General features: G+C 40.0%; 1 protein-coding gene across 15 annotated transcripts in view; it reads right to left on the bottom strand.

The window, feature by feature from the left end:
• Window positions 1-27694, bottom strand: part of TENM3 (teneurin transmembrane protein 3) — an 857073-nt gene that overhangs the window by 568264 nt on the left and 261115 nt on the right. The window contains exon 1 of one of the 15 annotated variants that reach the window (XM_050945291.1): window positions 2425-2456. The exons of the other annotated variants lie outside the window; for them this stretch is intronic. The gene's annotated coding sequence lies outside the window, so the exon portion shown is untranslated. Of the gene's footprint in view, window positions 1-2424; window positions 2457-27694 lie in introns of those variants that run through there. 15 annotated transcript variants of the gene reach the window in all.

The following is a 27694-nucleotide window of genomic DNA, read 5'->3' as shown; positions in this document are numbered from 1 at the left end:
ACACTAAATGTTCTGGTTAACCTTCACCGATGCTGATGCTGCCACCAGTCACTCAGAAAGGAAGAGTTGCGTCAGTCTGTATTGGTGTTAACGGAGCAGACAAAAAATCATTTCTAGTATAGAAAGCAAAACTGCATTTTTAACAGTCATATAGATAGGGGAAGAATTTGGCCCAAAATCTCAAACTAAACTTCTGGTTTTGGAATATCTTCTCAACGTGTTTAAAAATTTACATAATCAGTTTAATACTAAGTTTTAGCCCCCTTATTTCATGTGTTACTGAAATAAACATGACAGACATTTAACATCTCCTCTCAATGTAATGTGCATCCAGAATTCATAAATTATAAAAATATAACAAAACACTGTTACCACTGAGGATGTTCAAGAGAATTAAGTTTACTGTGTGTTATAAGGAAAGCTATTTCTAATGTATTTTTATACAGGCTTTGAATAATGCTTATTTCAGCCTTATTTCTCACAATAAAAGTTCACACACAAATTCTTTACAATGGAGTACTTGTGAAAACTCAGTGAGAGACTAAATAAATCTGCATGTACTATTTTAGTGGGTTAAAGAGAGAGATTCAAATCATTCCTTAAAATACCCTGCAGCATCATATGACATTTTATCCAAAGTTTTATCATTTGTATAAAAAAAAATCTGTACTGACTTGTAGGTTACATGATATTCTGAAACATGGTACATCTATAATAGGACTAAAAGCTCTCTCCTTTATTCAATTACTTATTAGGTTCAGAGGAGTTATTTAAGAACTTAACAGAACATCCACTTATAATAGGACTACCAATTACAGGGCAAAGCTGGTTTTGCTGAAGTAGGAAACAGCCATGGAACAAAACATTAAAGATCTATGCTTGTAGAAATCACTGAAGTAGTCCTATCTGTAACTGTCCAACTGTAAATTGGCATATCTGTAACTCTTGGAATGTATAAGTGAAGCCAAAATTACTCAGGAGGGTATCAAGTGTAGAGATTAAAACTTCTTTAGTGTGCTAGGGATTAGGGACAAACAGGTTTTATTTAATCAAAAAGGAATGCATGTTCTCCTTTTTCCATCTACTTTCTTCTTCATTTAAAAATTATGGTCAATGGAAGGAAAATTCAAGTAATCATTTATGTGTTTTAATTTTCACATGTCTCTGTTAGGACACCCTTACCAGTAAGATAATGATTCAGAACAATTAATTTTTGCTTAGAGTTGGTCTAAAAGTGATTTGCCACTCCTTGACTTTTGAAGATCCCCATGAACTCTTGGCATGTCTAATGTATATAATGTGGTGTTAAGTTTTCTGACTTGATTTTATACAGTTATGATAATGAACATGAGTGACTTTGCAAAAGCATATAACATTGTTAATAATAGCTCAAACAAGTACCACAAGCAGATCTCGATTAAAGAAGAAACTTTAAAAACTGAATGCCCCAATGCAGAATAAAAGGAAATTTCCTTCCTTTTTCTCAGCCTTTTCCTTCCTTCCTTTGGATTTAAAGGAAGCAAAAAACTATTGAATGAAAAGAAGACTTTCAAGGCACTTGAATATTGTCTTCATTACTATTTTGGAAGCAATCCTGCAAGCTACAGTATGCCTCCTGTGTAATGCTGAGCACCATTAACTCCTTCAATGAGAGCTGGAAGTGCTTGACATCTTGAAAAACTGTGCTTTTACTAAAAAGCATTTTTTATTTAATGCTGGATAGGTGTGCTGCTGCCACTCTATAGGCTATTGCAGTCATTCTGGGTGACATTAGTCTATCACACCACCAGGACTATGAATCTCTCAGCACATTGTGGTATACCTTACAGTGTAATTACAGATCTGCCCCCATAAGACAAACAACTGCACATTTTCAGCAATAAAACATTTCTTGAAACCACTCTCTGACATCCTCTAAAAGGATTACAACTATCAGCAATGACACTGTCCAATAACTAAATAAAATGTACTAAAATTAAAGCATCACCAAAAATATCTATCGATCGCTGTTAAAAGTAAAGTCCACTTTTCTGTGGAATAGTTTCATTTCTAAAACATATGATAACACAAAGTTAAACAGAGTCAGACTTGGTCAATAGTAGGCTAGGAAACCTCCAGAGAAAATCCAGGGAGCTTCAAGAAGCCATGCTGGTGATTGGGTGGTATTTTCCCCTTGAGTTAGTAGCAAACTAATGCCCTAGAGAAGTGCTGGGAGAACTGTCCTGTTGAAAGGTGTCATCAGTTGGATGACAATTAAAACAAACGTCCTTAAAACTTGCAGTCACTCGAGATCCCACCACAGATTTAGCAAGAGTATGGAAATTAGCTGGCTAAATTCCATTTAGGTCATAACATTCTGCCTATCAAATTTCCCCTTGCAGATTCGATTGGATATAATAATCTTCATCACCTTATTGCACTCACCTTAATACTAGTAGTTTTCAGCTTCAAAGCACAAAGTAAGGGAGCATGAATTGCATAAGAGCTGCACTGGCACCAGTCCTGTTGTCAGTGCATATCTTTGTGTGGACTCAGATTGAGGGAGCAAGGTGACTGTTAAAAAACAAAACCTCCAGGAAAGAAAATTGCTCTTCCCACTCTCATATCCTTAGCTATAGGTCCAGAAATGGCAACGCAGGGGTTCAGACTTGGTCAAACCCTTGATTCAGTGCTGAATCTAAAAAGAACATGCATTTCTATCAGTCCCTTTATATGGTCAAAAATGATAATCTCCCTCATTCATTTATGACATTCACAATCAAATATGAAATTAAACCCTATTCAGAAGCCGGTAGGTGTGAAGAAAGGTATTGTGGATGTGGTTATTAATTAATATAATATCGAGAAATAAGATACAGATGAGAATGTGTGGGAGGCATTCACTATAGACATCCACAAAGCAACCCTACTATCCTTCCAGTCCCTCTTGAAAACTCTCCTTTGCTGTGATCACTACAAAATAAAAATAACAGTTAGGCTGCTGGTGTACCAAGACCACTGCCGATCGTACTGACCAATATTTTCTCATTGTTTCCTAGTACTCAGTTTATCCATCTGTTGTCTATTATTATACTTAGATTATAAGATCCTTTGGGTAGGCACTATCTTTTTGTTCTATATTTGTACAGCACCTAGCACAATGGGGTCCTGGTCCATGACTAGGGGTACACAATATCATAAAACCATCATAAAATATAATACTATTTAAAATCTTATAATGGGGCTACTTACACACCTGTTTAAATTTACGCATTATAAGTATTGGCAGGTTCAGGGCCTTCATTCCAAACAGGAATGCTGTGAAACTAATGTTTCACTAAAGACTTAGCTCATGACTTCTATAATTATTTCAACTTCTAGGAGAATACATTTACAGTCCCTATTAAAGAAGTATGAGTTAAATAATAAGATTCTTGAAGCTGGGACCTTGTCTTTCCAATATTTGTAAAATGTCGAACTCTTACAGAACTCCGTAAATAAAATAGAAACATAGATCATCTATTATTCCATTGAATATCATTATTACATCTTATTCTAAGTAATTTATTTATCAACTCAAAGAAAGTAAACTTCACATGGGTACCTCTGGTAAGATACACATTCTTTGCAAACAACAATAAGCACTGAACTCCACTTTTATTATTACTGCAGTGATAAAAAATTACTGTAGGACTCTTATAAAAGATTTATTCAAAAGACCATTCTAACAGATAAATTCTTATTTGTCAAAAGGTAAGTTGCAGTATTAGAGTAACTAGGAGGACCAGCACTATAATCACATCATCAGCCACCTTAACTAATTTATAGTTATAAATGAAGAACGCCCAGCGCAACTGCCAAGGAAGTTTACTTAAGATGCAGCAGAAAAAACAGCTTTAGAAGATCATGGTTTTACAGGTAGCTAATCTCATTGGAGAGAAACTTATAACGGAAGCTTGAAAAAGAAAAAAAGGAAGTAGAACTAAACAAAATTAGCTTGTTTTGGATACATTAAAACTTTACCATTATGAATAAAAATGTGCATGTTTGTTGTAGGCTGTGTTGGTATGAGAACCAGGATCAATAAGTCACAACACTAAGAAGTGAGATATATTTCTAGAAATATACCTAGGAATTGCAACACGGGAAAACAACAATGCATATATTTACAACTAAGACTTTCAATTTACAATTTACAAATACTTGTATATTTAAGTCTTGCAATGTCAAAACTTTGGGAAATAGCTTGCTTTGGTTCTTCTAAAGTTAAATTCCAATAAAAGTACATCATTACAACATAAAAGTACTGTTCAGTATCATCACAGGTTCCATTATATCCCAAGGTTTTCATGAACTCTGGGTAAAGTTGCCAGAGAACATACATAAAACAAACAGGTACAGAATTAAGAACAGCTCCACCAACTGTATTTGAAATTGCATGGATTTAGGGGAAAGGCTCACAATGGTACTGCAAGAAAATAGGAGGAAACCTGCTTAACAACTATTTACAATGAAGCGTAAAATAAAGGCTTTAAATTGCAAGTGTAAAAAGCCTTAAAGTTATGTATACAAATACTATCTACCAACTGGATAGAATGCTTCAGTTATTTTATATATGTATGTATTTTTAATAGCAGGCATTCAGCTATTCTGCATTAAAGATAAAGCTAAACTCTCCCTTGGCGGTAATAATTTTCATTGTTGCCAGGTCAGTGATTCAGACTTCTGACTAAGGAACCTCTGACTAAGGAATAGCAAGTCTTTTTAGGTCATGAGGTCCTATACAGGGCTCCTCAGAAGCCAAGCATAAAAGTCCTGAAATAACAAGCAAACACATAGGTTTCTTAATTTGCCCTGTTGGATTCCTGTAATGAGTGCTTAACAACTGCAGCCCCCGAGCAACTCTGCAGTCATCAACAGGACCATTTACCATATGATTTAGCAAACAAATATCCAAGATTTTCACTTACATACAGTACACAGAATAAGAATTAATGTAAAGACATGGGGGCAAATCCAACTCCTGCCTTCACAGCTTCTTTAACAGTGGATCCAGCATGGTTTTCCTGCACAAGGGGAAACGAGAGCATGAAACCAGGGCTTGGAGCTCTGTGGGGTTGGTCTTCATATACACCAGCATACAGGCAACAGGTGCGGTAGGGTTGGCCACGTGAGAAGAATGATAGGAGGATCAGCTGATACTGTACATGGATCCAGAGGCAATGTGTAGAGAGGATAAGGGGGGTCAAGTGACCCCGTAAATGGCCTAAATGGGGTCAGGCAGAGAGAAGCTCTCTGTCCGTCTCTCGCTGCACCTCTCCCCCGGCACAGTTCACCTGCTCTCCCTGTCCCTGGCAGCTGGCTGGGGAGTGGGATGGAGCCATTTCTGCCTGAGAAAGCCTGGCTAGGAGGCTCACTCTCACATACTCACCTCTAAGCCAGGCTCTTTCAGGCAGAAGTGGCCCCATCCCACTCCCTACTCATCTGAAAGGGACAGGGAGAGCAGCCGAACGTGCCGGGGGGGAGGCGCAGGAATAGGACAGAAAGCCCATCCCCTCTGGTAACATGGGCTGGGGAGAGCTCTGCAGCCCCTGGCTGCATGCAGGGGGGAGGGGTCACCAGACAGGGGAGACATGTAGGGCAGTCATGTGTCCTCCCCTTTAGCTGATACCTCAGTATAGGGAAGCACCTGTTGCCTATGCATGGATCCTAGCATCCTCTCACCCTACAAAGGCATTGTGTGTTCATAGAATATCAGGGTTGGAAGGGACCTCAGGAGGTCATCTAGTCCAACTCCCTGATCAAAGCAGGACTAATCCCAACTAAATCATTCCAGCCAGGGATTTGTCAAGCCTGACCTTAAAAACCTTTAAGGAAGGAGATTCCACCACCTCCCTAAGTAACGCATTCCAGTGCTTCACCACCCTCCTAGTGAAAAAGTTCTTCCTAATATCCAACGTAAACCTTCCCCGCTGCAACTTGAAACCATTACTCCTTGTTCTGTCATCTGGTACCACTGAAAACAGTCTAGATCCATCCTCTTTGGAACCCCTTTTCAGGTAGTTGAAAGCACTATCAAATCCCCCCTCATTCTTCTCTTCTGCCAACTAAATAATCCCAGTTCCCTCAGCCATTTCTCATAAGTCATGTGTTCCAGCCCCCTAATCATTTTTGTCGCCCCCCACTGGACTCTTTCCAGTTTTTTCTACATCCTTCTTGTAGAGTGTAGCCTAAAACTGGACACAGTACTCTAGATGAAGCCTCGCCAATGCTGAATAGAGGAGAATGATCACGTCCCTCGATCTGCTGGCAATGCTCCTACTTATACAGCCCAAAATGCCGTTAGCCTTCTTGGCAACAAGGGCACACTGTTGACTCACATCCAGCTTCTCATCCACTGTAACCCCTAGGTCCTTTTCTGTAGAACTGCTGCCTAGCCACTCAGTCCATAGTCTGTAGCAGTACATGGGATTCTTCCGTCCTAAGTGCAGGACTCTGCACCTGTCCGTGTTGAACCTCATCAGATTTCTTTAGGCCCAATCCTCTAATTTGGCCTTTTCTCATTATCTGTCCTGGCCCAAGATTTGGGCCTGAAGGAGTAAAACGGGGGGAAATACCAAATCAGTTTATAATTTTTCATATAAAATGTTATTGTTCATAAAATCCACAAAAAAAACAACATAATTATAGCTAGCCATCCTTAATGAAACAGCTCATATCTCCTTGTTCACTTCCCTCTATTTTACTGTCAAAGCAGGAACTCATGTTAAAAGTTCAGAGTGAATTACCAGCCAAGGAGCAGTCAACTATTTGCTAAGTAGCATTAAGCAAAAATGCTTCAAAAGTTGCATATTCCCAGTCAAATGCTATCAAGCCCAAGTATTTGATTAATTTATGTATACTGAAAGCTGAGTGCTAATTGAGAGCTTTCACACAAACTTCAAGCAGATGTCATAAAGAGCTCTTGTTGTCCTTGCCCTACACTTCCAACTCATCCCTTTTCTTTACTGCCTGTCTGCTTGGCACATAAAAGGACTCTGCCATCCCATGAATCTCCTGACAGAAAAAGTGGAGGTACTATTATTATTATTAGGCCCCGACTGAAATCCCCCCATTAAACTAGGTGCTGTTTACAGACATAGTCTGGAGCACAGACGGTCTCTCACAGCTGACAGTCAATGGGACAAGCCAGATAAAAGAGGAGAGGGGTGGGGAATAGTAATATTATCCTCATTTTACAGCTGGGCAACTGAGGCACAGGGGAAATTAAGGTCACACAGGAAATCTATGATACAGCTGGGAAATTCCAAAGTCTCAGTCCAGTACCTTCACTACTACTCCATCATTCAGTCTCTGGTATTAAGAATATTTGTGAATGAAAGCAAGAGACAGATATTCTGCATGGTCCTTGTGTTGCCAGGAAGGCTTTGGCTTCCTTGACCACTCGATGCTGCTCCAGGAAGGATTACCGAGCAAATCCATGCCCACCTATCAAGGAAAGGGAAGAGTGTCATTGGATAAAGATTGGCTAACTTAGTGAGGCTGGCTTTAAACTAGATTCAGCAGTAACAGGAGACAAAAACTCACAGGTCTGTCAAAAACAGAGGCCTGGGTGAAGGATCGGAATCTGAGGGGAGCAGGGTCAATTATAGAAGGGACAAAGGAGAGACAAGAGGGAACAGAGGGGAAATCAAATCATTATCTTAGATGTCTGTATGCAAATGCAAGAAGGGAAATAAACAGAAAGAACTAGAAATACTAGTAACAATCACAACTATCACAAAGCTGCCATCACGGAGACTTGATGGGATAGTATAAATGGAATATTGGTATAGAAGGATACAACTTGCGTAGGAAGCACAGGCAAGAAAAAAAGCGAGGCGATGTCGCCTTGTATATCAAAGATGTATACACTTGTAATGAGGTTGAAATGGAAATAGGAGACCAACTCGTTGAAAGTCTCTGGGTAAGGACAAAAAGGGTAAAAAACAAAGATGATGTCATGGTAGAATTCTATTATAGACCACCTAAGAAGAGGGCAAATATAGTACCAATCTATAAAAAGGGGAATAAAGACAACCCAGGGAATTAAAGACTCATCAGCTTAACTTCAGTACCCAGAATGATAATGGCGCAAATAATCAAGCAATCAAATTGTAAACACCTACAAGATAATAACGTGATAAACAGCAGTGAATATGAATTTCTAAAGAGACAATCATGTCAAAACAACCTAACAGATTTCTTGCGGATAAGGATGAAGTGGTAGATGTAGTATATCTTGACTTTAGTAAGGCTTCTGATACTGTCTTGCATGACCTTCTCATACACAAACTAAAGAAATAGATGGAGCTACTAGGAGATGGATGCATAACTGGTTGGAAAACAGAATAGCTATCAGTGGTTCACAGTCGAGATGGAAGGGCATATTGATAGGGGTCCCACAGGGATAGGTCCTGTTCAGTATCTTCATCAATGATTTAGATAATGGCACAGAGTACACACGTATAAAGTTTGCAGAGGATGCCACGCTGGAAGGGGTTGTAAGTGCTTTGCAGGATAAGATTAAAATTCAAAATTATCTGGACAAAGTGGAGAAATCGTCTGAAGTAAATAGGATGAAATTCAATAAGGTCAAATGCAAAGTACTCCACTTAGGAAGGAACAATCAGGTGCACACATACAAAATGGGAAATGACTGCCTAGGAAGGAGAACTGCAGAAAGGGATCTTGGGGTCACAGTGGATCACAAACTAAATATGAATCAACAATATAACACTATTGCAAAAAAAGCAAACATCATTCTGGGATGCATTAGCAGAAGTGGTGTAAGCAAGACAGGAGAAGTAATTCTTCCGCTCTACTCCACGCTGATTAGGCCTCAGCTGGAGTACTGTGTCCAGTTCTGGGTGTCACATATCAGGAAAGATGTGGACACATTGGAGAAAGTCCAGAGAAGAACAACAATAATAATTAAAGGTCTAGAAAACATGACGTATCAGGAAAGACTGAAAAAAATGGATTTATGTAGTCTGAAGAAGAGAAAATAGAGGGGGCATGATAACAGTTTTCAAACACACAAAAGGTTTTTACAAGGAGGAAGCTGAAAAATTGTTCTCCTTAACCTCTGAGGACAGGACAAGAACCAGTGCGCTTAAGTGGCAGCAAGAAAGGTTTAGGCTGGACATTAAGAACAACTTCCTGTCAGGGTAGTTAAGTACTGGAACAAACTGCCTAGCGAAGTTGTGGAATCTCCCTCATTGGAGGTTTTAACAGGTTAGACAAACACGTGTGAGGGATGTTCTATTTATTACGTAGTCCTAACTTCAGTGCAGAGGACTGGACTAGATGACCTACTGAGGTCCCTTCCAGTCCTACACCTCTATGATTTTATGATTCTGGTTAGGTTCCATCTCTACTCAAGCAAGACTCAGAGAAGTCAGTAGCCATTTTGAGTTATGAAACTATAACAAGGCACCATTTTGAAAAGCTGCCTCTTAATGCTGTGGCCATTCCTTTTTCATTTCTCTACACCTTTGCATCCAGGCTACCTTAGGGGACCAGGTGTGCCAAGACTAAGATTTTCCTGTCTGATGGGTACACTTATAGAGGCAGATCCTCTAAGTTTACTGCTCCCCTAATTTCACTGTAGTGTAGAAGAGTTACCTTGGTCCTTTTTATAATTTTTTTCTCCTATCTCATTTCTGTGTTTGTTCTCCCTCTTGGGGTTTCTATACATCCACTAGTTTTACACAAAAAGAGCATTTATCTGTTTAGAAATGTTCCTTCTAGTTTAGTAAGAATTCACCAATCAGCACACAGTTAACTTCTGCTAGGTGAAAAATCTGGTTGGGTACACTGTTTACTTTTCAAATATGAAAAAGACCTGATCTGTCTAAATGTATCTAAAGCTGTTTATAACACCTCCACCTCTTATACACCATTTACAAATACACCTTGGGATAGATTGTGTCCAGAAGTCTCTATTTTTGCAAAAACTTTGTCTACTGTGTAGTATACATTTGGCTCATTTCTGCACAGGCCATCCTTGCAGAGTTGTCATGAAAATTTACTGTCCAAACTCAAAATCTACTCATATGCCCTTTGCCATAATGGCTGATCATAAAAGAATTAATGATATTTTATTCACCCATTAAAAAAATTACTCCCCCAGGCAAATGGCCAGGTAGAAACTTGCATGGCTGTTCCCCACTATTATCACTTCACTCTACTATGCAAAGAATAGGTCTAGGCACATTTGCTCAAAAATAGAAGGGTATGATGTGAAATAATTAAGTTTGGGTCTTCAAAACAGAAGAAAATTGGAAGTACCAAGTAAAACAAAATGGACTCAAGTAGCAGTATTTCTTCCAACCTTAGCACAACTTCTTTGATCAGACATGTGACAGCTTTAAAACTCCCACACTTTCGCACTAGACAGAAATCTACCCACTCAATCAGACGGGCTTTGCAGCATGCCCAGAAGGTAAGCAAAGTTAGGTTACTTTGGACGTTGGGTTTGGGTTAGTGTTAAATTTAGGATTCCAACCTTTAAAACAATGTTTTCCAATAACCCACTCCTTTTTATATCAAAGAGTTCAAACTCAAGGTTCTTTACTGACTGCATGGCAGGAAAGGGAATGTGTTTACTGCAACTGAATGTGATGAGTCTTTGCATGGCTGGCAGGAAGAAAAGGGGATGGGGATCCTTTAAGGCTCCCTACTGCATCTGGGTTTCAAGAGGACTTACCTGCGTAAGGAGGGGGGGCGGAAGACAGGAAGTAGCTGGATCAGCTTAGGGGCACTGACCCACCATGTGCACTGGTGGAAGGGGGATATTTATGCCATGTGCATTCCAGAAGGAACACTCTCTCTCATCAACCATCATTAAACAGGAGATCACAGAGCACTAACATAGGCTGCCACTAAAGGTATGACTACACTGCAATCAGAGGTGTGATGGCAACAAATGTAGACATACCTGAGCTAGCTTTAATGTAGCTAACACGAGCACCAATAGGAGTGAAGCTGCAGCAGCACAGACTTCAGTGTAGGCTAGCTGCCCAATAAGCACCCAGGGCAGAGTTGTACACTGTGCTGAAGCCTACGTGTTTGTGGCTTGACTGCTATTGGTATTAACACTAGCCAGATTAAAGCTAGCCCAGATATGCCAGAGTGTTCTGCAATCACACCTCCAACTGTACTGCAGGCAAAGAGCCACTGCTTAACACAGTAGTTGCTGAATTCTGCACTTGCTTAAATTTTCAAAAAGATCAGCAACTTTAAAATCTTTATCCCCTGTAATAGTCTAGCAATTCAGATTTGTTTTCATGCCTGCTCTCTTTAACTTCTGTTTCTACCACTCAGAACACTTCTGAGAGTCAGTCTTCTTCAGCAGCTTTCCAACCAGTTAAAACTGAGCACAGGGTTCAATAAAGTAATCGAGCCTGAAGGTGAAAATGTTATAGGTAACTGCAATGAGGTCTGCATCAGACATGAAATGGCAATAGTAGATAGACTTGGAGAGTATCTATCAAAGAAATATTTGAAATATGAAATGAGAAAAAAAAGAAGCGAAAGCTAATAAACCAGTTCCCCCCTTGTTCTAAAGAATGAGAGGGTGGGTTGGAAAGTTATTGACACTTCAAAGGTCTTCAGACGCTGTTGAACCAGTGGCATCACTATGAAACCAACAGAACTATATATCTGAGTCAGGTAGGACTTTCTAAAAATGAAATTAATGGGTAAACAGAATGAGATCCAAGTCATATGACTACCTCCAGGTAGTTCTGGCCTTGTATTTTAGTCCCTCCCTCTATCTTAATAACAACAATACCTAACTTTTATATAGCACCTTTCACCAGAAGATCTCAAAACACTGAAATGAACATTAACCCCATTTTACAGATATGGAAACTGTACAGAGGCACAGAGAAGTGAATGACTTGCCCAAGTTACCCAGCAGACCACTGGGAAGCCAAGTCTCCTAAGTCCAAGTCCAGTGCTCTATCCACTAGACCACATGGCCAGCCCTCTGTGATGATGACTGTCTGTGGTTGGTGCTGGTGCAGCGTCACAAATTTCCTAATATTCCGTTATGTATACTGTAACCCACAAGGGGACTGGGCTGCTCCAGTTGCAGCTTCATTGTGCGACTGTGGTTTGAAGCCATCCAAGTTTCACTGTGGGTAGAAACCTCACAGTTAAACAGAAGGCCATTAGTCTAGTAAACTGGTATTGGCACCAAAGATTGGGAGCTCATGATTATCCATGTTGAAGAAAAAAAAATCTGGATATTTAGAAATCAAGAATGTGAAAAGTACAAAAGAAACTCAGATAAGCTACTAGATATTTCTTTTAACAAGGAGGCTGATATATGCATTAATGAATTGAATTAAAGATGTCTCTCAAAGGAGGCACATGAAATCTCTCTTTCTAAAGAAGAATAACTACACTAAACTTGTTTGCAACAATATTGCTAGTCAATTGGGAGCAAAGTACAGAGCAAAACTGTGTATGGAAAAAGAAATATATATGAAAATGATCCACCTGTATATACAGTCTCAGACTTTATTATTACCTTCCATGCACTAGCTGCTTTCATAATCACAGTATACGTATTAAAGAGCATACAATGTACCAAAAACAAGACAGGACAGACAGAGAGAAATGATACAATATACAAGCCGAGGGATCAGGCTTATTTTGGCAGATGTGTTTATTACTGTTGTTTGATTTAAAAGTGTACATACATTAAAATCCCCCTCCCTCCTCAACTTCCTCCCATGCCAATTCTCAGCTGCAGTTCCAGTGCCATGAAACTCTTCCAACATTAGATTACCTCTCTCCAAATAAATGAGCAGATACTGCCATTTTGTATTCCCCAAAATGGAAAATAGGGTGACCAGGTGTCCAGTTTTTGACCAGAACACCCAGTCAACAGAGGACCCTGGTGGCTCCAGTCAGCACTGCTGACCAGGCCATTAAAAGTCTGGCTGGCAGTGCTGCGGGGCTAAGGCAGGCTATTCCCTACTTGTCCTGGCACTTCGCTGCGCCCTGGAAGCAGCCAGCAGATCTGGCTCCTAGGCGGGAGGGTGGGGGGCAGAGGGCTCTGCATGCTGTCCCCACCCTGAGCACCGGCTCCAAACTCCCATTGGCTGGAAACCGGTTAATAGGAGTTGGGATGGTGGTGCCTGCAGGCGAGAGCAGCATGCTGAGCCTCCTGCCCCCTCCCCAGATGCTGGATCTGCTGGCTGTTTCTGGGGCACGCACTGTGTGCTGCCAGGACAGGTAGGCAGACTGCCTTAACCCCACTGTGCTTCTGACTGTGAGCTGCCTAAGGTAAGCTGGCGCCCCAACCCTCTGCCCCAGCTTTGAGCCCCCCCATAAACCCAGACACCCTCCTGCATCCCAAACCTCTCACTCCCCCATCCCTGCCCCAGCCCAGAGCCCTCTCCCACACTCTGAACCCCTCATCCCCGGCCTCACCCCAGATCCCTCACCTCCTCCTTCACCCCAGCCCCCTGCCTCAAGCCCCAGCCCCTCCCACACTCCGAATTCCCTGGCCCCTCCCCCCACCCTGAAGCCCCCCCCTGCATCCCAAACCCCTCATCGCCCCACCCCATAGCCCGCACCCCCATTTGGAGCCCTCAACCTCTCCTCCACCCCAACCCCCTGAAAGTGAGGGAGGGCGAATGTAGTGATCAGTGGCAGGGCTTCAGGGAAGGGGCAGGGCTAGGGTGTTTGGTTTTGTGCAATTAGAAATTTGGCAACCCTAATGGAAGACCATACATGAAGGGAAGGTTTAGACAAGTAATGTGGAGCTGCTGCTGCTGTCTTTTTTTCCCTCAGCCTCACTGGTAATTTTCTTGGGTAGTTTATAATTCAAAATTTGTCTTTAAAGATCCTGATGCAATATGATCCTAATTTCAGAGTTGGAATGCCAAAAGCATCTAGTTCAGAAATTCTAACAGTGCAGGTACCTCTCAGGTAGAGGCTGTATTTTATCATTTACCATAAACACACAACAAAACAAGGATATACTTTTTAACAAGTACTATGTCCCTAAGATAATGAACAGACTAGGCAGAAAAATTAGAGTCTAATGATTTATTTATACATTTACATACAGTAGCCATTACTGTAGCATCCAGGTGCTATACATTCTCTAAAAAGAAAAACAGACAAAGAAAATAAAGCCATCCAGACACAGGGTGACCAGATGTCCTGATAGGAAGGACTTCGTCTTATACAGGCAACTATTGAACCCAACCCCACCCCCATCCCAATTTTTCACATTTGCTATCTGGTCTCCCTGTGATAAGGTAGTCCAAAAACATACTGAGACAAATTGTTACCTCAATGCTTCAAAATGGTTAAATTAAATGTCCCAGTTAAAAACCTGTAGGAACAAGTGTGCCATGCAGTGGGTCCTGAAGCCTGCCACATCTGAGTTTGGACAAGTTTATTGAGGTTTCTAGTCCCCTAGGAAAGACCCCTCTGCTGAAAGCACCCTGATGCTGACCCTAGGAAGCTTTATCTTGGGAAATGTCAGCAGTTTTCCAGGCAAACTTTATTTTCAAAACAGGTATAGGGTACCTTGCAGTAATCAATCTGGAAGCTGAAAATGCTAAGGGTAACTGCAATGAGGTCTGTATGAAACACGGAAGGCTAATAGACAAGATATCTTCATGTCACCATTACTACCCAAGATTTCAGGCACAGGGTCTGATCTACTATCCTGATCTAAGACCTTGCCACAAGCCTGACAAAAAGATGGAATAACATCAGACCACCTCTGCCCAGAAAGCCATCCGGATGCTTTTTTACTGCCAACTAATATCACTTGCTGTAAAAGATTAACAAGTTGGGACCATTTTATACCAAAGGGATGTGTAAACTCCAATGTCAAGGTCTCTTTCAGAGGATGCACCGACAGCAGCCCCTCCACCGCCCCCTTTAAACAGAGATGAGTCCAGCTTTAGTGCCTCCGCTAATCTGATTTTGAACATGCTGACATGTTTACTGAAACAATGAATTTGTTATGTACTTAAAATTCCATCTCTCATTGGAAAGTGATTGTTGCACTTTTAGTTGGTAATAAGAAGCACAAGCTGTGAGACAACTCTCATAAAAAGTAATAGAATTGAACTGAACCATTTATGAAATCTATCACATATCTGTAATTTCAAAGAACCCATGAGCATGATTACTCATGACAATATTTTTACGTCTTGTTTTTTACTCTACATAGTGTTATTTGGATACATTTAAAAATGTTGGGTTCCAAGAATGTAGCAAGAAGCCATCATTCCCTAAAGATAATTTCTGACATACCAGCATCAGGCAATGTTAATTCAGAATGACTAACGTTATGCCTAGATGTACTATTCCCTTCTGTATCTGGTGATTAAGCATCAACAAATGTACTACTGGTGGGACAGAGTGAGGCATGTTTGGGAGTTACTTGCCAACTCTCGTTACTTCAGCTCTATACCTTATATAGAGCATGTGGGAAGCAAACTAAATTCAATACTCATCCAAACAGAATAAAATATGGAATCCAGACAAAAGGAAAAGTTCTAAGTTATTATGGTAAAGTTGTAGGCACTCTGTAGTAAAGGGTGCAACCAGCTTCCACTGTAATATCCTTGGTTTTTGCCTCGCTAAAACTTTGGCCTGGAAAACTGCTGTGGCATGGTAATTGCTAGATTTACTCCAAATGCAAAGGAGGAGTAGTTCAACATTTGCACAAAACTCAACAGTTTTTTTGATTATAGGTCATAAAAACATTTTTTGCCCCATTTGAAAATTTGACTTTTGTCTATGTTTCTTTGTTTTCCTCTTGTTGACAATAACTTATCATTCCTAAAATATTTCACACCATTAAATCACCTTGAAAACTTATACACAAGTTGTATTTGAAAATAAAGGTTATCATTAAAAGTACGGTTAATACTTTTTGGCAGTTGTGGAGCCAATCCTGCTCCGGTTTATTTAAATGGATTTTTTAAGCTCAATATTACTGTAATGGTCTCCACTTGTCTCTTGCGAGCGCCTCCTACTGGGTGTGTTTCTGTCTGTACTCTCTCAGCTTTTCTGGTGCTCTCAGCCAGCAGTTGTTTTTTTTCAGGTGGGTTTTCAGTGACTTGGCTCTCTGGACAAGTCAAACATCCATGTGTGAAACATAAATTGAACCCTCTGGAGTACACTGTCCAAAGAACTTCAGTAGCTCACCCTGCGCTTATTCTCCAATAGTCCTTGCTCTGGAAGGGAGAAGTGCTTCCTCCCTAGACTCTTTGCTCTACAGTGAGCCTCATAGAATCACAGAATATCAGGGTTGGAAGAGACCTCAAGAGGTCATCTAGTCCAACTCCCTGCTCAAAGCAGGACCATCCACAATTAAATCATCCCAGCCAGGGTTTTGTCAAGCCAGGCCTTAAAAGCCTCAAAGAACGGAGATTCCACCATCTCCCTAGATAACCCATTCACCATCCTCCTAGTGATATAGTTTTTCCTAACCTAGACCTCCCCCACTGCAACTTAACACCACTGCTTCTTGTTCTGTCATCTGCCATCACTGAGAACAGCCGAGCTCCATCCTCTCTGGAACCCCACTTCAGGCAGTTGAAGGCTGCTATCAAATCCCCCATCACTTCTCTTCTGCAGATTAAATAAGTCCAGTTCCCTCAGCCTCTTCTCGTAAATCATGTGCCCCAGCCCCCTAATAATTTTCACTGCCCTCCGCTGGACTTTCTCCAATTTGTCCACATTCTTTCTGTAGGGGGGGAGGACCAAAACTGGACTTAATACTCCAGATGTGACCTCACCAGTGCCGAATAGAGGGGAATAATCACTTCCCTCGATCTACCGACAATGCTCCTACTAATGCAGCCCATTAGCCTTCTTGGCAACATGGGCAAACTGTTGACTCATATCCAGCTTCTTGTCCACTGTGATCCTCAGGTCCTTTTCTGCAGAACTGCTGCTTAGCCAGTTGGTTCCCAGCCTGTATCGGTGCATGGGATTCTTCCGTCCTAAGTGCAGGACTCTGCACTTGTCCTTGCTGAACCTCATCAGATTTCTTTTGGCCCAATCTTCCAATTTGTCTAGGTCACTCTGGACCCTATCCCTACTCCCCCAGTGTATCAACCTCTCCCCACATCTTAGCATCATCCGCAAACTTGCTGAGGATGCAATCCATCCCATCATCCAGACCATTAATGCAGATGTTAAACAAAGACAGCTCCAGGCCTTTTTCCACTCTACTTGATACCAGCTGCCAATGAGCCACTGATCGCTACCCATTGAGCTTGATGATCTAGTCAGCTTTCTATCCACCTTATAGTCCATTCATCCAATCCATACTTTTTTAACTTGCTGGCAAGAATACTGTGGAAGACCATATCAAAGGCTTTGCTAAAGTCAAGATATATCACATTCATCACTTTCCCCATATGCACAATTATTCATTATAGAAGGCAATCAGGTTGGTCAGGCACAACTTGCCCTTGGTAAATCCATGTTGACTGTTCCTGGTCACCTTTCCGCTCCTCCAAGTGCTTCAAAATGGATTCCTTGAGGACCTGCTCCATGATTTTTCCAGGGACTGAGGTGAGGCTGACCAGTCTGTAGTTCCCCAGATTCTCCTCCTTCCCTTTTTTAAAACATGGGCACTATATTTGCCTTTTTCCAATCGTCGAGGACTGCCTCTAATCACCACGAGTATTCAAAGATAATGGTCAATGGCTCTGCAATCACATGAGAAAATTCCCTCAGCACCCTAGGATGCATTAGATCTGGACATGGACTTGTGCATGTCCAGCTTTCCTAAATAATCCTTAATCTGTTCGTGCACCACTGAGGGCTGCTCACCTCCCCATACTTTGTCGCCCAGGACAGCAGTGTGGGAGCCGACCTTGTCTGTGAAGACTGAGGCAAAAAAAGCTTTGAGTACTTCAGCTTTTTCCACATCATCTGTCACTAGAATGCCTCCCCCATTCAGTAAGGGTCCCACAGTATTCCTGACCTTCTTCTTGTTGCTAACATACTCGTAGAAACCCTTCTTGTTACGCTTCATATCCCTTGCTAGCGGCAACTCCAATTGTGCTTTGGCCTTCCTGATTACACTCCTGCATGCTCAAGAAATATTTTTATACTCCTCCCTCAGCCGACCCCAGTTCTCCAGCTGAGTTGCTCTCTCAATTCAGTTCCCTTCTGGGAGTATCAAAGTCCACAAATGCTGACCCTCTTTGGGATCCACTTTTATCCCTCCTTGGGCCTCTGTAAACTCCCTTCTCAGGGCACTCAGCCACCTCACCTGCAGCTGTGTGTGTGTGCAGGTGGGGGGGGGGAACCCAAGCCTGCCCACTACACCAGGTCCCATCCTAGGGACCCTACAGATAGTAGCCACTTGCTGCATCCCTTTAACATGTTGCAGTTACTATTCCCTGGATCACTTCCCTATAGTCCCAGCTCATTCAGCTTCACTCTTACCTCAGCCTGAAGTCTTGCCTGAGTCCCAGTAGCTAGCCAGGAACACTTACTTTTTCCCCTTGTCCCTGTGAGCAACTGTTCTGTCCAGGTAATGGAACTTCTGCAACAAGTCAGAACTACCATCCTTGCTTCTCTGGCAATAAATGAACTTCTCAGGCCCAGCAGTTCCTTTCATATGAGCCTGCTGAGCTCTGATAGGCTGCAGAGAAGCAGCTTTTCTTTGCTAATAAGCTGTTTCCCACACTGCCTCTCTAAACAGCTTGGGGGACTCACCTTTTCTGCTCTTCTCTTGGCCTCCAGAATGGGTTCTTCGGGCCTAGTACACCCCATCACAATCACATTAATGTTAAACAGAAAGTTTTTTACCAGCAACTTCAGGAGGAGCAGGAGGAGGCACAGTGCATCTATGTACGTTGTCCTCTACTGACTTATTCCAGTTTACAAAGAACATCACAAATTCTAAATTTGATAGTGTCATGGTATATTTCCCCAATCTGAACCTTAGAGTCCAAAAAATGGGGTACCAGCATGAATTCCTCTAAGCTTAATTACCTGCTTAGATCTGATATGCTGCCACCAACCAGGAATTCCAGTGCCTGGTATGCTCTGGTCCCCCCAAAACCTTTCCCGGGGAACCCCAAGACCCAGACCCTCTGGATCTTAACACAAGGAAAGTAAACCCTTTCCTTCACCGTTGCCTCTCCCAGGCTTCCCCTCCCTGGGTTACCCTGGAAGATTACTGTGATTCAAACTCCTTCAATCACAACACAGAGAAATCAGGTTTGTTTCCCCTCCCTTCTCTCCCCCTCCAGGCGTTCCCTCCCTGGGCTATCCTGGAGAGAGAGATTGATTCAAGCTCCATGAATCTAACAAAGGGATTCTACCTTCCCCCCCCCTCCCTTCTCTCACCAATTCCCTGGTAAGTACAGACTCAATTCCCTTGAGCCTCAACAAGGAGAAAAAATCAAACAGGACTTAAAAAGCAAAACTTCTAATACAAAGAAAGAAAAAAAAAAGTAAAAATTGTCTCTGTAATTTAGATGGTAAAAGTTACAGGGTCTTTCAGCTTATAGACACTAGAGAGAAGCCTCCCTCCAGCAAAATACAATTTAAAATACTTCCAGCAAACTATACATTTGCAAATACAGAAAACAAACAATCAAAAGACTATAACCACCTTTCTATTTAATACTCACTATTCTGAATATATAAGAGACTGTAGCAGGGAGATTGGCAAGAAACCTGGTTGCATGTCTAGTCCCTTTCAGGACCCAGAGAGAACAAAGCGAAACCCAAAAAACACAAACAAAGGCTTCCCTCCACCGCGATTTGAAAGTATCTTGTTTCCTGATTGGTCCTCTGGTCAGGTGTTTTTGGTTCCCTGTTTGTTAACCCTTTACAGGTAAAAGAGACATTAACCCTTAACTATCTGTTTATGACAGATAGCTCACAGAGTTTTTCCTTAAGCTCAAGTAGTAGTGTTACGAGAGAACTGGACTTGACATAAGCTGGACTTGACATGAAACTGAATCTGTTCTGCGTACTCAGCCACCATAAACTGGAAGCTAGGATACCACGTAGTCAGGAATAATTTGGTCTTTGCTGAGGCAGACAGAACCACTGCAGTGTTTGTAACTAGGATACATCAGGACACAGATTCATGAAAATGGAAGGGAGTGTGAATAGCTGACATTGGCTCTGAGTGTCAGAGTTTTTTGCTGGGAGTTGCTTTGCTGATAAATAGAAATAATGAGTTCTTTGCTTGCTGGGGATTACTAGAAGTTATGTACTTTGCTTTGAGTGACCTATAAAAGAAATGGGTTAGAATGTGCACTTTGGAGAAGTTTTTGGAGAGATTTTGACAAGCTAGGAGTCTGATACCCAATTCCCCAGCATCAAGGAGGAAGGCTGGCCACTAGAACCCTGCTGCTGACCACTCAACACCATCCCAGTCTTTGGGTAGCTATATCCGGTATGCTCTAGACTACTGCTACTTTAGATGTGTGCGGTAAACTCAATAAAAACAAGAAATATTGATTGAAAGCACTCATGTATGTACCAATCTTTTATACAAGGAGGAGTTATCAGAGGAGCTTTGTCCCCCATTGATTTATTTTCTGACACCACCTGGAAAACAGACACTAGTTACCATAGTTTTGGGTTCAGATAACCCAAGGTAACAGTACAGGCCTGTGTTTGGAGCTGCAGGGCCACAGTTCTAGTCTCAGTATGTTATATATATTGAGAAGTTTTGGTCTCTCCATAATTAAGGCTCATTTTTATCCTCTTGGGAGCACAAAAACTAAAAGTAATGCTTTAAAATTGTTAAAGTAAAGTCTTATTGAAATTAGGACATTCTGAAATTTTCAAAAATATTTCATTTTTTTGAAGTTAAATGACTTCAAAATGCCTTACTTTTGGTAAAGCATCGATCATTTTGTATCTCTTTGTCTGTACAAGGGAATCACACTATAACGACAACCCTGCTCCCTATGCCAGGAATTGCAAGAGTCTTCCAAGGGCAGCTTTATTGGCTGTCTTTTGCAGTGCATGCACCTGGGCAATCTTCTCATAAGCAGGATGGGGATTTTATGAACTTTTTACCTTGTATAAAAGAGATGGACTGTGGGTAAGACTCATACCCTAGGTGCATGAAAGCTACAGCTGGAAGAAATGAAAGATTTTTTTCCTTTTAAAAATGTAACAGTATTGAAAAGAAAGGTCTTAAAAGAGGGTGAGTTTAAAAGTGAAATGATGGTCATTCAAAGCTCTTTGTTTTACCACTTGGGGTGTTGCCTATTGAAGTATCTTCTGATTTCCAATGCATAATCCAGAACATACAAAAAAACCCAAAACCTAAAATTTATATTATTTTTAATTTTGTATATTTCAGAAACATTATGCAAATTGAGTAAAATTACTGAAGTATTGGAACTCAAGCAGGAAAGCACAGACAAAACCATCATAAAAAAAGTACACATGACCTCAAGTACTCCCTTGAATCCCTTATTAATTAACTCTTTAATTGTTGGGTTGGTTGACCAAATAACAGAAGAGCAGCAGAAAAAGGACAGGAGACTATTTAGTTAAATGCCCAACTGAATCTGGCTTATAACTTATTAGCCTTATGTCTCATCATCACATTTTCTTCCTGGCAATCATAGTTGGATTTGAAGGGTATTTAATCTGACTAGCAGATATCCTGACTGAATTTTTGCAGGTAAAAAGCATGTTGAATAATCTGCCTCTTTTCTGCTTCCTTTCACATACACTCAAAAACCTCAATACATTTCATTCTGCCATTGTCGTATGCAACTTACAAGCACGTTTGTTTCTAAAGACAACATGACAAGGTTTTAAAACAGTCCAAGAATTCGTTGGTTTATATTTGTATATGTAGATATAGATGGGGTGTATGTGTGTGTGTGGGGGGGAAATCTCCAGTTTAATTTTCTGCACATTTGAATGAATCCCACAATTTGCAGCATCTATATCAACTTCAACACTTCCTGCATCATTCCGTTTAGTTACCAATCAGAAGGATCACTTAAAAATTCTGCTCAGAAACAAGTAGGACAAAAAGCAACTAAGATCAAGGACACTGTTGGATTCATCTACACTAATAAGTACCATACATTATTTACTGAACTTCAAAGCCTTGAAACTGGAGAAGAACACTGAGGCAAATGTAGGATTTGTTTGTTTATTATCAATTATTTATATGGTATGTTTTACAGTGCAAGACATGCACAAAAGGCATAATTCCAAAGAACAGTGTATAATAAAAATGTTATATTATGTTAATTCCAGTAAAACTTACTGTACTGATACATCTGTACGGAGATTACAGATGGAATCACTGCAAACTTTTCAATAAAATTCCTCATTAACATGAAATACAAATAGAAAAAAATATATATTTGAGATGATACACCATGTAAAATATTTACATTTAAATATGTAAAACAGTATTTCAAAGGCATGGCAAAAGTAAGCTTTGCATCAAAGTGCACTGCAGTGCTGAAGCTAACTTAACTAATAAAAAACATTTAGAGCCTAGGGTAACAAATGATAACTGAACTAAATTGACATCAGAAATGGATTTTTTCCCCCCTGAGAAGTCGAGGTCAGATCAAAAATTAACATGCCAATCTTTACAATCAACGTAACACTTCAAATGTGTTTAGCAAAATGCAGATTAAAATTTTGCTCCAATTAAAAACAATAGCCCTGGGATTCATGGAAGGCATGCCAGGAAGCTACTGTTTTTAATGTGACTTAGGTCAAATGTGCCTAAACTTTACACTTTTAACTGGTGTTATCTGTAATAGATTGGATGAAACAGGTCTACAAAAGAATCAATAAATGTAAAGACTGGAAAAAATTAGAGAGGCTTGCAGACTTGTACCTATTGTCTGGGGGAATTAGATGTCAGTTTCAGTATTATTATTCTGACAAAGGTTTTCTAGCTTTCATTTACTAGAAAACATAATAGATGATGTAGAAGCTGGGAAACACTAGTCAGTCTGAATACATTATTTAACGAAAAACAATTTAATGAATGTTACACACATTATTATAATCCTGACATACTCTATGTCCGTCCATTCATTTTTACTTCAGAGTCTTGTTTATCAATGAAAAACATTTCTTTGTAAGTTACATGCCTTAAATTCCAGAAGAATGGACTAAAAAAATAATGTGCGGGTTTTTTTCAAATATTAAGATCTACATAACTTCTGATTATAAACAGCTATGGTGAAAACTAAGTAAACAACTACTGATCCGATACACAGAACTACCAAAGCTTGTCTCACATGGTATTTTTGCACATTCACCAGATACAATTTAGAGATGCTGTGTCCTACATATCTGAGGCAAGGCGAAAGCATTCCTTTAGTCAAAAGGGAATATACAGAAAGAACACTACTGAATAAATGCAGGCCACGCTGAGAAGTAACAATTTACCATGTTCTTTAAAAAATAATGTACTGACTGATGTCAAAGAACACTGTAAGTCTAGGTCCAGTCATTAAAAAGGACTCGATTACTAATATTTTTTTCCTGATTGTCTTAAATTCTTCAATCAACCTTCTGTGAAACAAAACCTCCGTGCCCGTTAGAGTTAAAAACCATATTGTAACATATATTAATCTGACTTTAACTCACTTATACAAGTCAATAAACCACATCAGACCTAATGTTATGCTAGAAATAGAATGTCTCACCCTGCTAAATCTGAAGAGATGCACTTAAATTCTCTCAAAAAATATTTTTCAGACTTTCTGAAATATAAAAATATTAAATGAAAATACTGATGCGATACACAACATACACTGTATCTGCTTTCACAGAAACTTTGAACAAATGAGCCTATATTCCAAAAGACAAAATGAAATTCTTAACACACAATAAGATTGTTTAATGCAATAGTCCACTGGGTAAAATTGGATACGGGAGGTTGGATGCCTCTATCCCAGGTTCCCTCTTCAAACCACAAGCTGTTCATGTGCAGCTGATACTACAGTATCTCTGAAACTCCCTTTATAACCCAATGCATATATTGAAAAGAGCATTCGACTGTATTTTTTTTTCCCTGTGAAATGAGCAAGAAACTCCATCTGTGAACATAGAAATGTATTCTATCATAGTATTCTGAATAAAAAGGTAGTGTGTTCTGGCACTATTGTGGTGGGAAAGCCTCACTTGGGGCTACCTGGTTTATATGACAAAATGTTACTATGGTCATAAAGGTAAAGTTTATATACAGAGATCACAAGAATTTGCTTGTGATTGAAGAGAGAGATTGTGTGTGTCTGTTTACATGCAATTTATGTTTACTTGTTCAGCAACAAAATGATAAATTATTTTGTGTCTGCCATTATTGTTGGTCTGATATTAGTTTATCATGTTAGCACTGGCCTACTAGGTTTATCTACTCATATATACTTTCACTAAGAATATTATTAAGGTCTATAAATGCATATTCAGAAACAAATATGCATAGATATACAGTTTGCTTTCTTTTCAATTAAGTCCACTTTAATGACTTGAGAGCCATCCATCAGGACTACCCAGGTCATGTTTTTTCAAGAAGGTGTATCACAATCAGCCCAGAAAGGCCTATGTTAGTCTCTCTTTCACTACATCAAGAGCTAAAAAGGGTTAATCCCTACTTTAAAAAGCAGAATGGCAATAGACAGTGCTTTCTGCAACGAGCTGCTGTTCATGGTACTTTTGGGCTGCTTATTCTGGAAATCTGGTAGACCCAAGTTTAGATCACATTCTAGAAATAGCCATCTCTTGGAAGACACCTGATGAATCTTTTCATACGTCATCAGACTACTACACTTGTAATGTTCTACACTGTGGTAACATATTAAGCCAACAACTTTAGTGCAAAAATAATTCTTTTAACAGCTATTAAATTTTCTATTTATTACTTATATTAGGGTATTTTGGTTTGTTAAACCTGGAGTATGTTGTGTATTGAATTACAAGGTCATCTTATTATTGCTGCATGTGTTTCAGTACAAATAAAGCTGCTTTAAAACTTAGAAACCTGGCTAGTTCCAAGGTGGATAACATCTGGGAATTGGTTGTTTTTTAAATATTTTAGAAGGAAGGCAAGAGTGTATGCAGTCAATAAGGATTTCTGGTATCAGGAAGGAGGGGCAGAATTCTTTTCTGGCACAAGTCCTGATCCATCCAGCCTCAGAAGAAAATCCCCTTTGTTTCTAGCTGCTTCTTCCCATGCAACCAGTCCCACTTGATGTATATATAGAGTGACCAAATAATTGAACCATTAAATTGAACTCTTTTTTTGGTCAAGATTAGAGAGGGAACAGGGATGGATAAGACAACTTATAAAACACCTTTAGCAGCAGGGGATGGGTGAGTGTAATTTTTGGGTTTGGTAGGTTGAGGATGCCCTGGGGATTGGAATATGCCATCAGTGTGTGGATGAATAATGGAGGTAATGGGACCCTATTCATGAGCTGTGTATATTTGTATGCAGTGGTAGTGAAGGGAGAGACAATGACATTTGACATATGGAAATGTGTCATCACTTTGACCCCCAACCTTCACCTTCCACTTTTCTCCTGCAGCTCCTCTGCCAGTGTGGTGCCCTTTAAAGCTCAACAGCTTACCTCTGAAGTCAGACTGAGCAGTTGCCAGTGTACTGCCTCTCTCTCAACCATTGACTCCTCCTGTTTATCTATGTTTTGCTACTGCAAGGCTGTCCACAGCACAATTTGAAACGTGTTAAAGAAGGGGTGTATGTGCCAGAAGGAGACTGGCCAGCTGGAGGTACCTGGGCCCTGACCAGAAGCAGATGCTAGGTCTGTCTTCAACATTAGGTTGGAAGTGAAGAGGAAATTGGTTGGGCTAAGTTAGAGGAGGATGGAGAAGGACCAAGCATTGGTGCCCAGAGGTCTTCCTGCCAGTTCTGTTGAAAGTGGTAGAGTAACTCCACTGAGTAATATATCCAGCTTCTCATCAAGTCATGTCAGCAAGGGGAGAGGAAAGAAAAGAAGCAGCGAGAAAAGAATGCTTCAAGCCTTTGAGCCCATGTATCCACAACTCAATCTCTTGGTTTTCTTTAATCCATTTTAGGCATTTATTTTTTCATTTCTTTTTCAAAGTAGGCTCTCTGGGAAGGTACTCCTTTCTTGATGTGAGCAGCAAAGACAGAGAAGGGAAAAGTAGCTCACAGGCAGTAAATTAACTCATTCTGGAACACCAATATATACAATTTTTCTCCCTTTCCCCAAACTACCCCCAAATCTAGTTTCGTGAAGAAAGCAGATCAGTGTTGCAACAACTTCTGCCCCTCATGTCAGAGAAATATGCCTCTGAGACTCCATTCCTGTATGCTACTCACTAATACAGACTGTCTCTTGATTGATGAAGACCACATGAAAGGGAACATTCTCCCCCCTTGATTCACACGTGTTCAGTCAATAAGCATTTTTCAGACTTGCAGCATTTCTACAGCTATAAAAGGAGCTTAGGTGAAATTATTTGCAATTCACATTCAAACGTTTGGTAGTACTTGTTAGACCTTGAGATTGAATGTTCCTTAAAACAAACACCTGTCTGCGATACTTCACATGTACTATGCAGAGACACATATACTCATATTGCTCATCAGATATTAATATTGCTTAGCCTAGCCCGTAAGTGTGCAGTTGATCATTGAAGATTTGTTTGAATACCAAGCATCTAAGGCATTCCATCACGCTGCATGGAATATCTGTAGGAAGCCAACAGTATGAATAACTCTCCAATACAAAAGAGTGAGATTAGAAACAGGGCATATGTAGGTATTCTAAATATTCTGTACAAGTAATAAATAAGACAAGTCTAGTAATGATCCATATGGAAAACAGTTTTTTTTAAAAAAAAAAATACTATGAACACCACATAGGAAATCAGTGCAATCCTCCTCTAAATATTATAGGTTGTCTTTCACACAACTATAGTAACATGTTTCATAAAATTACAAGTAACATTTCAGTGAGTGGTCTCTCAAATGAAATATCATGCTTAAAATTTGCAAAATGGTGGATATTATCAGGAAATGAGAAAACATACCTGGTTAACTACTGGAATATAAATCTGACCACCTTCTTCTTGGAACTATTTCAGACAAAGTTTGTTGTTAGCATGCCACATACTGTAAACACTTAAAAATACTGTTTAATTGTCTTTAATCCATTTCTTTTATGGATATAAAATGGCCATCAGACAATAATACAGCAGTTTCCATATAAAATAAATTGTTACTGCTTGACAAAAAACTCCTTTTAATACTAGAGTAGGGAAATATAAAAATGTCTTTTTTATATAATTATATTAACAAATGTGTTAGCAAGTTCCCATTTTACAGTGTTGGAACATTTTTAAGCAACTGATAGAGTTTTCTTCCCTTCACTATTTTTTCCTAAAATTAATTTCTATTCAGCCAACCAATTTTCTTTCTTTATAATTGTTTGTAATGTCATGGCATTATCATATTAATTCTTCAGTAAAAATAACTCCATTCTAGAGAGGAAGACTATTTCTAGTGAAGATTTTCTTCCCTTTTCTTACTTCATCACCTGTTCATTTTTCCTCCACTGGCAAGTACATGAAACCAACAAGGGCCCAAAACCAGAATCATATTCATTAGTCCCACTAAGGGCTATAGAACTACTTCGTAATTGTTACATGACTA

Source organism: Gopherus flavomarginatus, chromosome 3 (assembly GCF_025201925.1).
Source record: "Gopherus flavomarginatus isolate rGopFla2 chromosome 3, rGopFla2.mat.asm, whole genome shotgun sequence".
Classification (NCBI taxonomy): Eukaryota; Metazoa; Chordata; order Testudines; family Testudinidae; genus Gopherus; species Gopherus flavomarginatus.
This window is presented reverse-complemented; position numbering and strand designations above follow the sequence as displayed.